Source organism: Enhydra lutris, unplaced genomic scaffold (assembly GCF_002288905.1).
Source record: "Enhydra lutris kenyoni isolate GAN:26980312 unplaced genomic scaffold, ASM228890v2 scaffoldscaffold88, whole genome shotgun sequence".
Lineage (NCBI taxonomy): Eukaryota > Metazoa > Chordata > Mammalia > Carnivora > Mustelidae > Enhydra > Enhydra lutris.
In genome coordinates, this window is record NW_019154172.1 from 252,951 (window position 1) to 265,159 (window position 12,209).

Here is a 12,209-nt window from a genome sequence, read left to right on the forward strand (position 1 = left end):
CTACACCCAACATAGGGCTGAATCTTACAACCCTGAGATCCAGAGTCATAGGTTCTACTGATTGAGCCAGCCAGGTACCCCTCTTCCAGGGAGGTTTCTGGATCTAGACTCCTGACCACAAGCCTCCTGACACCCCTCCCCCTCCACTGCTCATTCTGTGTGTCTGGTACATTAGGAAGGCCGTAGGCAATGTCAGACCACTGTTCTGGGCCTTTGGACCAGTCCACACCAAGCTTGACCACCCTACCAACATCTGAGACAGCCTGCTCCCAGCAATCTGGCACCCACACCACACTTCCACAGTGAGGTCTCTCCTGTAAGCAGCTCCTTAGATCCCCACCTGCAGCACTCCCAAGTCAGAACATTCTCCCCAACCCTTTCTACCTGCTGTCTTCACTCAAACCCTCATGACTTCTTGGAAACTTCACCTTCTAAACAGAAAAATCCATTGTTACCTCTTGTGTTTCCTGGCTTCTGCTTTTCCAACCACTCCTCTCCTATCTCTTGCAGAACCTAATGTTTGTCCTCATTATGCCCCAAGGTTCCAGATCCTTCTAGAAATTCCTAACAAGTATCTCAGTATCTCCCTGTTGGCTTCCCCCTGCCTGTAAGACATTCCTTTGATGTATTCAGTCCTTTTCAGAAAATATAGGGCTTTCACACACATCACCTTGGTGGCAGTCTAATTACTGGCCTTTGGGTCTGGTTCCCTCACTAGATTATTAACTCCTCTAGACCTGGGGTTTTCATGTTTACTTAGCCCTGGATGATAAGATTTGCTTTTGAAACATCTGATAAACATTTGAAGAAAAGTAGGTGCCTGTCTTGGTTTTGATGGAACCCATGCTTAGAGGATTACTTCCTGTAATTAAGAAGTTGTGCAGTGTGGGAGAGTGCAGAGAAGGAAAGAAAGTGGGAGGTGTGGTGCACAGCAAGCTGGGAAGACTCCGGAGAGCATGCTGCTCCCTTGTGGCCTTACAGCTGCAGGACAGCCTATGGCATTCCTTGGATCCCAATTCTCAGAGTTTTGCTCTCAAGACCCTTTTACACCTGAAAAATTATTGAAGAAACCAAAGAAATCTTGTTTATGTGGGTTATATGTGTTAATATTTACAATATCAGAAAATTTAAAGTTTAAAATACTAATTCACTTGGGTATTAGTAAACCCGTCTTATACTGGCACATTTTTTAAGTGAAAAATACTTATATTTTTAAAAATGCTGAAGGAGGGAAGATGGTGGAAGAGTAGGGGACCCTCATTTCATCTGGTCCCTTGAATTAAGCTAGATATCTATCAAATCATTCTGAACACCTGTGAATTCAACCTGAGATCTAAGAAAAGAATTGTTGCACTTCTACAAATAGAAAATCGACCACTTTTTGCAAGAGGTGCAAAAAGCCTTCAGGGAAAAAAAGCCACATAGAAAAACCAGAAGCAGTTTACATTGAGCCCACCCCCTGACTAGGCACTGTGCAGACAAAGACCCCTGAATCAGTGCAACAGGCCGCTCCCCCAGAAGACAGCAGGAACATCAGTCAAATACCAAGTTTATGGATCACTCAGAACTGAAAAACTCCCACATTAGCAGAAAATAGTATATAGAATTCAAGTTTTTTTCTCATAAGTCCTTAGTCTTTCAGTTCAAAATATTCTTTTCCTTTTTCCCTTTTCAACTAGTTTTTCATTTTATCAACTCTTCGTTTTTTCTATAAGATTTTTTTTTAAAAGATTTTATTTATTTACTTGAGGTAGAGAGAGAAAGTGGTCACATGGGAGACAGCAGCAGAAGCACGTTCCCTGCTGAGCAGGGAGCCTAATGTAGGGTTCAATCCCAGGACCCTTGGATCATGACCTGAGCCAGAAGGCAGACACTTAACCGGATGAGCCACCCAGGCACCCCTCAATTCTTTTTTTAAAGTCTTTTTTAATTTTAATTTTTACACTTACATTTTATAGATATATTCTTCATTTTTTGCTTCCTTTCACTGTTTATATATATATATATATATATATATATATATATGCATATGCTTTCTTTCTTTACAATTTTGGGATTTAGTGTCTTTTTTTTTTCAAAATAAGGTTTATTTTCCACATTGTTGCATACTTATATTTTATTCACAAATAAGCTAAATTTTCTACTTAAATGAAAATGTGATCAAATGATACCTATGTTTCTCCTTTTACAAAACTGCAGCATCCACATTCCTCCTACTTATTTTTCAGAGAGTAGAAACAAATATAAGGAGAAAATACTGAATGCATCAGACACTACATTCACAATAGTTTTAGACAAAGGGGCTTGTGAATGTGATCTATACATAAACTTTCAGATCCAGAATAACAATAATTAACAGGTTTATCTGTAAACTTTTAGGTGGATTAAAAACTAGCATTAAAATATTTTATTGTCTGTTTGAAATTCAGAACTGAAATTCAAATGTTACTCTTAAGACATGGGAAACTTACCAATTTTTATACTTGGGTACATGAGAGAATCAATGGGGAACAAGTTAATTCAAAATTATAGCTTTGTACATTGAGACAAATTTGCAAGTGCTATGTCCTATAGACATTTTTCAGTTGCATCAAATATTGTCAGACCAATATTGATTTGCTGCTTCATAGAAGCATTGAGCATTTCCCCCAACTGTGAAATATTTTTCCAGACCATCAAACACCAAACTAGATGCAGTAAACTGAATTACAGTCATCCAAACTAAGATAAGAATATCTTATCTTATCCAAAATAAGTTAAGAATATTAGTTGATATATTGGTTCTTCGATGTCTGTTGTTTCAAACAAAACATCAAATATCTCATACAGTAGAATTAAAACTTGCTTGCAGTAATACCTAAACACTTCTGAGGGGAACAACAGTTTGTTTTTCTGAGAGAAAAAAATTGTATAAATCAAATGAGTAATACAAACTGTTCACATAACCCCAAATTTGGTTACTCATAAAACATATTGTATTTTCAGCATTCTATTAGCATATACTTGTATAATACTTGAAATTATCAAACCAATTTTTGAGAAATAATATTTCAATTCCAATTCTAAAATGGTATGGTATGTCAGTCTATTTAAATCATCAAGCTCTAATTAACAAAAGGCTGTATTTTGCTCTATAATCAATGCTTTATAATCAAGTTTTACAAATTATCTTTTTTCACTAATGATGAAATATCATGAAAACTTCAGAATGATCTATTTTCAAATATACTGTTATACATTACAATCTGTAGGTCTGAAAAGTGAAATATACTTTAAAAAGAAATATTAAAATTATTATTATCTTCCTTATATCCTCACAAGCAGTTTTTTCCTTTCCCTTTTGGAGTCAAACTTAAGATTTGGGAAACTTAACATTAAATGGGTAAAATGTGGCCATAACAATTTTGTGGACAATAAAGCATAATAATGATGGTTCTGAAATTCACCAGTTAGGTGAATTTCACCTAAAATTAGGATCTATGGCTATAAGGTTTACCTGTGAGAAGGATATAACATCAAATGGCACTTCAGCAGTGCAACCTACATAAATCAGTACCACTCAAATCTTGTCATCCATGGATTCTCCTTAAGAGCTCATCTGACCAACTTCAAAGACACAATTCCAGTGACAGTGTTCTGCCTGATGTTGCTCCCTTGTGCATCACTTCCAAATTCATTTAGCATATTCTGTTACAGGTCACTTTTTCTAAAAATATTTGCAACACCACTAGTTTTCATATGTCTTATAATTTGGATATAATTTTCATTCAGAAAACTGTTACTAAATCACAACAGTGATAGAAACAGCACTTGTGTCCACTTTCAAATAATCTGCAGACCACCATGCACTGCAGAACACTGAACTAAGACAGACTATACACTATCAGCTCTCCAGGCATAGACTTACATTCAACGGTCATGTGTTTTTTCCAAGGCCCAAAACAGATTTAAAAGTGGGTCTTTAAACATTTAACATTTTTTAAAATTAACATCTAATGTATTATTTGCCCCAGGGGTAAAGGTCTGTGAATCATCAGGCTTACACATTTCACAGCACTCACCATAGCCCATACACTACCCAATGTCCATAACCCAACCATCCTATCCCAAACACCCGCCCGCCCCATCCAGCAGCCCTCAATTTGTTTTGTGAGATTAAGAGTCTCTTATGGTTTGTCTCCCTCCCGATACCATCTTGCTTCAATTTTCCTTCCCTAATGCACACGACCCCCCACCCTGCCTCTCAAATTCCTCATATCAGAGAGATCATATGATAATTGTCTTTCTTTGATTGACTTATTTCACTCACCATAATACCCTCTATTTCCATCCACGTCATTTGCAAATGGTAAGATTTCATTTCTTTTGGTGGCTGCGAAGTATTCCATTGTGTGTATATATATATACCATATCTTCTTTATCCATTCATCTGTTGATGGACATCTAGGTTTTTTCCATAGTTTGGCTATTGTGGACATTGCTGCTATAAACATTCAGGTGCATGTGACCCCTCAGATCACTACATTTGTATCTTTAGGGTAAATACCCAATAGTGTGATTATTGAATCGTAGGGTAGCTCTATTTTCAACTTTTTGAGGAACCTCCATGCTGTTTTCCAGAGTGGTTGCACCAGCTTGCATTCCCACCAACAGTGTAGGAGTTTCCCCTTTCTCTGCATCCTCTCCAACATCTGTCATTTCCTGACTTGTTAATTTTAACCATTCTGACTGGTGTGAGATGGTATCTCATTGTGGTTTTGGTTTGTATTTCCCTGATGCCGGGTGATGTTGAGCACTTTTTCATGTGTCTGTTGGCCATCTGGATGTCTTCTTTGCAGAAACGTCTGTTCATGTCCTCTGCCCATTTCTTGTTTGGATTATTTGTTCTCTGGGTGTTGAGTTTGATAAGTTCTTTATAGATTTTGGATACTAGCCCTTTATCTGATATGTCATTTGTGACACAAGACTTTTTCTTTGTAAGCATTTTACTACTAGTCAGGATGAGAAGAAAGTGAAGGTTAGGAAAAACAGCAAGTCAGCAAAGCTTGGGAAACTGATGTGGTCCCTACAGTGTTGGTCCCAGGCTATAACTGGGTAAACTCAGAACCCCTCTGCTCTCTTTCACACTGCTCCTGAGGACTTTCTCCCCAGCCCTGGTCTGGTCAATTAAATGGGGGAGAATAGCAGGTGGAACTGGCACACTCATGGGGGCTTCTCAAGGGGACATTGTTGTGGCCCACAGACCTGAGTGTAAGACTGCAGTCCCACTTAGGCCCACCTGTCTGGATTTGGGACATTCCCTTAGAAGGGTTCTTTCTGTAGTCTCAGGAGACTGCCCCTCTTTCCCTAGGAAGTGAAAACTCTACAGGTCCCTGCAGGTTCCCCATGAGGGAAATATCTACACAGGGAATGGAGTTTCCTCTGTGAAGATTCTGTGAAGACTCATGATTTCCAGGAGGCCAGGATGCAGACTAAGGAACCAGTCAGGTGATGACTGTATGAGGGCCTTGAGTTGGGAATAGGTGAGGGGCCAGTCACTCTTGGTGGTGGTGGCAGATGCATGGGCCAGAATAAGTTCTAGTGATGATGGCATTTTGTGCTGCTTTCTGGAATGTACCTTTCTATTTCCTTGCCCCCATCCTATCGGTGCAGGTGAACCCCTTGGAAGGAGGTGGGGTGGGGTGGAATATTGGTCAATGACCCGTATCTACAGCCTTGAAACTCCTGAAGCAGGTCAGTCTTGCTGGGGATGAAAACAATTTTACTCTGCCCTTCAAGATTCTTTAGCTGGATTAAAAATTCAATTGATGTGAGGCATATTAACAGGAGAAAATCAAACAAAGCTTAAGAAATTATATTCTTCCTGGGGCACCTGGGTGGCTCAGTGGCTTGAGCTTCCGCCTTTGGCTCAGGTCATGATCTCAGGGTCCTGGGATCGAGCCCTGCATTGGGCTCTCTGCTCAGCGGAGAGCCTGCTTCCCCCTCTCTCTCTGCCTGCCTCTCTGCCTACTTGTGTTCTCTCTTTCTATCAAATAAATAAATAAAATCTTTTAAAAAAGAAATTATATTCCTCCTGTATACATGGGAGAGCCCCTGGAAAACTGAGTTACTCACTGAAATGGCCAAAGCCATCACCTTGAATACCATTTTCAGCTAAAGACCAAAAATGTTGGTGGCAGGGAATCGATTGTGGGAGGTCACCAGGAAAAGCACGGCAAATAAGGGCAAAGTTTAAGCAAATTCAAGTCATTGCTTTCTCCATTGATTGTATCTTCTAGAGATTTGACAGTCACTCCGTCTTTCTGGTACTAAAGGAGTCACCCTTACAAGTGGAGATTTCCCTTATTTATGTAAAGGCCTCTTACAAAAAGTTTATTTCTTGGTTTTCAGCATTTCTCATGGCTCTTGTGTATTTCCTTAAAAAAATAACCAGCTTGGCATAATCAATATGCCAAGAAGCATATCTTGGAGTGGCAAAATTTGTTCCTCTTACAGTCTCCAAGGCCAGGAAGTTCCCAGATGTTGGGTTGGTCAGGTTTCTAAGGACTGGCAATGAGAAAACAGCTCAGGGAGCCTAGGGCAATCACGTCATTTCCCAGGGAGGAGGTACCTGGGCTTATTCACAGGGCAAGGCCTTGCTTTCAGCTTGAATCTGGTCTCCTTCAGTTCCTCTGGGTGCCCTGGATAAAACCTGTGGGAGCCTCAGAACTCTGCCCCCTCTCCACCTTCCAATAGGGATCCCCTTCCCTCTGGAAGACCAGAGCTCAAATGTTCCCTTGGTGAGAAGGAGCCTGAAGGCCTGGGAGGTTGCAGCTGGAGGAGCAGGGCAGGGCCAGTGGCCAAATTTGAAGGAAGGAACTGCCAGCCAATGATGGGAGAGCCACCTGCACCCTGACCTGGGTTGGGCTGGGACAGTGCAGGACCCACAGGTATTTCTGAGTGTGGGTGTGAGTGTGTTTCTTGTTGTGAAGCCTTCTCCCTTGGAAAGGACTGGATGTACCACATGGAGTGTTAAGATCAGATCTCTTCTGCCCTAGAGCTGGGGAATACCCCTGACTGACTCTTGTACCCTCTCTCACCCCACTGCATCCCCAACTGGGAAGGAATTCTCAGCACTAGACCCATCCATGTGTGTTTGGATTTCTTAGTTCTACTATTCGTGGATTTTACAGTTCTCTTCTATAAGAATGGGGGTTAATAATACTACATGGCAGGGTTAGCATAAGGATTAAATAAGACTATATGTGTGAATGTCTATGCTGGCCTTGTACATTAGTAGTCACTCAGTGAAATCTAGTTGCCCAGGGAAACAGAATGAGGGTGTTTACCCATCCAAGGAACACCTGACATGTACTGGGGACCTTGAGAGTCCTGGCCAGATGCTGGCCCTCAGGAGGCCCATAGTTTGGCAGGAAGGCAGACAGGAGTACCATGCAGTGGGGTGGGTGGCCTGTTTGAGGAGTGAAGATAGTCTGATTAACTGTCAGTGTCTCTCCTAGGACTGAGTTCCTCACTCTCCTATCAGTGTTTTGGGACCACATGAGGATGCTTCTGTGGCTTTGTGTCTTGGCTCTGGGTCTTAGGGCCTGGGGTGAGTTTTCCTTTACTGGATCTTTAAATGAGTTCTTTAAATGTTACCTCATAGCAGAGTTCTTTAAATGTTACCTCTCCCTTAGGGAGAAAAAATAGCTTTGCTTTTGGAACACAGAACTTGAAGTCTATAAACCTGGTTTCAAATCCTTGGCTTACCTCCAGCAATGATTTTAAGCAAATTATTCATCCCTTTAAACCTTTATTTTCCCATCTGATAATTGAAATAAATTTATGATTTCCCAAACTTTTGAGGGTTAAATGAGATAATGCACATGAAGAACTTTGCACCTGAGCAAGGGAAGCAATGATTCTATCTGTATGTGGCTGGGGTTTAGTTTCTCAGTAAGAGAAAGTTTCTTGAGGCTAGGGGTGTCAGTCACATACAGAGGGGCTTTGGCACAACACATGACCCCAAATCAGGCCTGAAAGAACTGACTTGATTTGTGCAATTTTCCATATCATCTTTTCATTGTTTCTACTTGGTAAAATCCATACAAAAGAAAACCTTGCACTTTTGAGATGCTTAGATACATTTCCAGTTTGTTGTTGTTTTCCCAATAGTGTATATAGATGCAGCTCATGAGAAATGGGTATATTTCCAACTTCCTGCTCTTGGATATTTAACTGTATTCTGAGGATTCCCTGGAGTTGGTGTTGAAGAAAAATATGCATGTGTTGCTATTGGAGGTGGTCCTCTGGTCAGCACAGAGGGTTCTCCTGGAGAGGCCTCAGTGATCTGGCCTGAATCTGTCTCTGAGATGGCTAGTACTGGGACTCTCTGAGGACCATGTAAAATGGACTGTTCTTCTGCAGGTGATTTCTCCTGGGATGACACACAAGCGAAACGTGTATCAGAGGGCCTTCGGGACCTGTTTGGCAACATCTCTCATCTTACGAGAACGGAAAACTCAGTCTCAATGGTGAGGAGGCCTAAAGAGAGCTGGGTATGTTCTGTGACTAGAGTGCTTCTGAAATCTGCTCTGCCCCTTGTGGTTGGCATGTGGCAAATGGGACTGAGACAGTGGAGCATCAAGAAAACACCTGCAGGGATGCCACAGGCTTTGGGGGTCTGGTGTGGTACCAGAAGAGGACAGAAGCCAGGACAGGGAGATTCAGCATCTGCACTCAGAGCCCTCTAGCCTTAAGATGGAGACCCTCACCTTGCCCTGAGGGAGTCATCCAACTGAATGGGAGGGCCAGGACCTATCTGCAGAGAGCCTCTAGGTTGAGGAAGAGATGTAGTCCCCTCAGAAAGCACTCAGGGCAGGACAAGGGACACAGTCAGAGTCACAGAGCAAACTGTCAGCGAGCATAGTGTGCAGCTATGAAGGGATTAGTGCAGCAATGAAACCCAGAGGGGCCACTCAGGGCTTTCCCAGGGGAAGCAGTGGGAAGGAGCTTCTTCCCTAAAGCAGAGGTCCAGAAGTAGAGCAGGGCAGGAGCTTCAGGGTGGAGTCTGTCCAGTGGGATATGGATGCCCTCTATAGGGAAGCAGAGCATCTAAGCTGCTCTAGGCATGTGCATACTCTGTGGTGGGGGCAGTGGAGAGGAAATAGATGAGGAGGTGAGAAGGAGATGGTGTGTCTGAAAAGTAGATGGTGTCTGTTGAAAGCCTCCTCCCAGGGCTCTTCCACCCCTATGGGGCCGATGCAGCCCAGAATGGCACCCATGGACCAGGGAGGTTAGTGAGGCAGCAATGGGGCAGGATATGCTGAGTGATATCCTCCTCACCTTCATGATTACCCCACAGATGTATCCACAGTGATCTCTTGCAAGGAATGGGGGGCCGAAGCTGTTGGCTGCAGCACCCCACTGACCATGCCCATGGATTTCCTTGTCATGCACCATATCCCTGGACTGGAGTGTCACAACCAGACTACATGCAGTCAGAGGCTATGGGAGCTGCGGGCTCATCACATACACAACAGCTGGTGTGATGTGGCCTACAAGTAAGGGCCATGTGGGGGTATATGATCAATGTTGTTCCTTAGGGTGCTCCTCCCACCCTTACTTATGTCTTCTTTCCTCATTTCCTGGGTTGAGCTTATATCAGATTTATAGTGAATAAAATATTAAAAACCCTATAAAATTCTAAATCCTTTTGAATTTCCTAGGAGATCTCCTAAAAGGAAGCAGGGAAGGTTAAATAATAACTATACTTCCTAGCTCCCTCCAAAACTGGTTCACACAGCACACTGGTAGTTATGAATGACTACCAAGTGCGTGGGTGCATTTGTCAGGCATACATTACCATGCTCCAGGTGAGGGGACCGAGGCAGGGACATTGTTTGATTTTTCTGAGAGTCATCCAATTACAAGGTTGTGGAGCACAGACTGACTCAAAACTGGCTCTTTGCCCACTGCATGTTCCACTTCACTGCATGTAGGGGGCTCTTATGGTGAGGCGTCTTACTCTAGTGGTCACTCTAGTGGGCCCTCTCAGTGCCTAGGACCACATGTCCTCAGCCCACCTCTGACCTTACCTAGGTGTAGACAGTTCCTATGCATGGTGATTGCTTTTCACTTTGACGACCTTCCGCATCTCTGTTTTTCTGCTTCAGACTTTTTTTTTTTTTTTGGGTTTTTTTTTTTAATTTTATTTTTCATAAACATATAATATCTTTTTATCCCCAGGGGTACAGGTCTGTGAATCGCCAGGTTTACACACTTCACAGCACTCACCATAGCACATACCCTCCCCAATGTCCATAATCCCACCCCCCCACCCCCCCTCCCCCCATTAACCCTCAGTTTGTTTTGTGAGATTAAGAGTCACTTATGGTTTGTCTCCCTCCCAATCCCATCTTGTTTCATTTATTCTTCTCCTACCCCCTTAACCCCCCATGTTGCATCTCCTCTCCCTCATATCAGGGAGATCATATGATAGTTGTCTTTCTCCGATTGACTTATTTCGCTATCTGCTTCAGACTTTTACCACTCCTGATGGTGAAAGGGAGTTAATCCCCCCCAGGGGTCAACAGTTGTAAATAACTTCCTCAGCCCTCAGTCCTTCTTAGGGACAATCTTTAGGTGCATGTACTCAGTTCCTTGGAAGTTTACCTACCTGTCTGGTGGCAGGCAATGGGGGGGAAAGTTCTGAGCCCCAGGTAGCCATTGTGAAGCTGGCCCAATTGTGTATACTTTGTTGGATTTCTTCCTTCTGACTCACTCTCCTTGCTCCCTCATACTGGCTTCTGGGACCCCTTCTCAAAAAAAGTGCCTGCATCCATGTCCTTATCTGAGGAGATACTTCCTGAGAAATCTATATAAGACAGTAACCTGGCAGGGAGAAATCACATGAACAGCCTATGTGGAGATGACACAGGTTAACATGCATTTTGGAAGAAGGAGGAGAGCTGTGTTTGAGGCAATGTGGAAGCTAAGAAGAATCTTACAGTGTAATTGGGTTAGCTACTCTGGTGGCACCAGGGCCTCTCTTCCTTCTTAGTGTGTAGGATGATTTACATAAAACCTGGGCTTCTAAACAAAGGAGGGAGATAGGGAGTTTGGGGGTGGGTTCTGAATTCTAAGGGAATATAGTTGACTTGGCCTATCCACTGTCTGGAACAAGTACATGCAAATTCCCTGTAGTGAACAGAGCTTAAGCCCTTCTCCTTTTGGAAACTGATAAATGGTTCCTTTTGTGGGGGTGTGCCACAGTGCCAACCACTCAGCCTATATCTCCTGCTCCACAGCTTCCTGGTTGGGGACGATGGCAGGGTGTATGAAGGTGTTGGCTGGAATGTCCAAGGCGTGCACACCCAGAGATACAAGAATATCTCCCTGGGCTTTGCTTTCTTTGGCACCAAGGAAGGGAATCATCATCTCAGTTGCCCTTCTCCAAAGAGTTACCTACTTCTTTGTTTCTACACTGCCTCCTTGACCTTCTCCTAGTTCCCTGATGATCTACTGTCCTGCAGTTCCCCTCTCTCTTGGCTTACATGAATGGTGTTGATTCTCCTCTTCCTACTCTGGTTTCCTCCTCAGTCTCTGAGGTGTCTCCTCTTCCCCTGGATATCTTGCAGTGGAGGTGGTGGCCAGTGTTTCTCTTTATGAACATTCTCTTTATGGAAGGATGTAGGCTTCTGCTCTCTTCTGTAAGTGACTGTCACATCTTCCTCTCTGACTCTGACCCTTCTGCAGCACCAGACCCTGCTTCCCGTTTCCTACCAGGCACCTCATCCTCCCATCTCTCTTACCTCAAGATTTCTGTACAATTTTTAAGACCACTCTGAGGCCTCCAATCCCTGAGTCCCTTCCACTTTCTTCTAGTCTTACTGCTGTCTGTCCTCCCAACTCTCCCAGCATCCTAACATACATGCTCCAGGACCATTCCCCTGAGTTTATGCACCCTTGACTGTTAAAGCTCTTGCATGTCTAGTTTCTTATTGTCCCCTCCCAATACTCTGTGAGAAAATCCAGACAAGTTTCCTGATCTGCTGTTACACAAAGTACAGCCTGAATTCTGGAGGAAGTGACCCAAGAAGAATCAGAAGGCGCGCTCACACCTTCCATTTCCAATTCCAGGGTGGTTTCCAGCACACCAGAGGACTCTGTGTTCAGCATTTGTGTGTGTGTGTGTGTGTGTGTGTGTGTGTGTGTGTGTGTGTGTGTGT

General features: G+C 43.2%; 1 pseudogene; it reads left to right on the plus strand.

The window, feature by feature from the left end:
- Nucleotides 1-7,545: 7,545 nt before the first annotated feature.
- LOC111162090 overlaps nucleotides 7,546-12,209 on the plus strand; it is a 10,971-nt pseudogene continuing 6,307 nt past the window's right edge.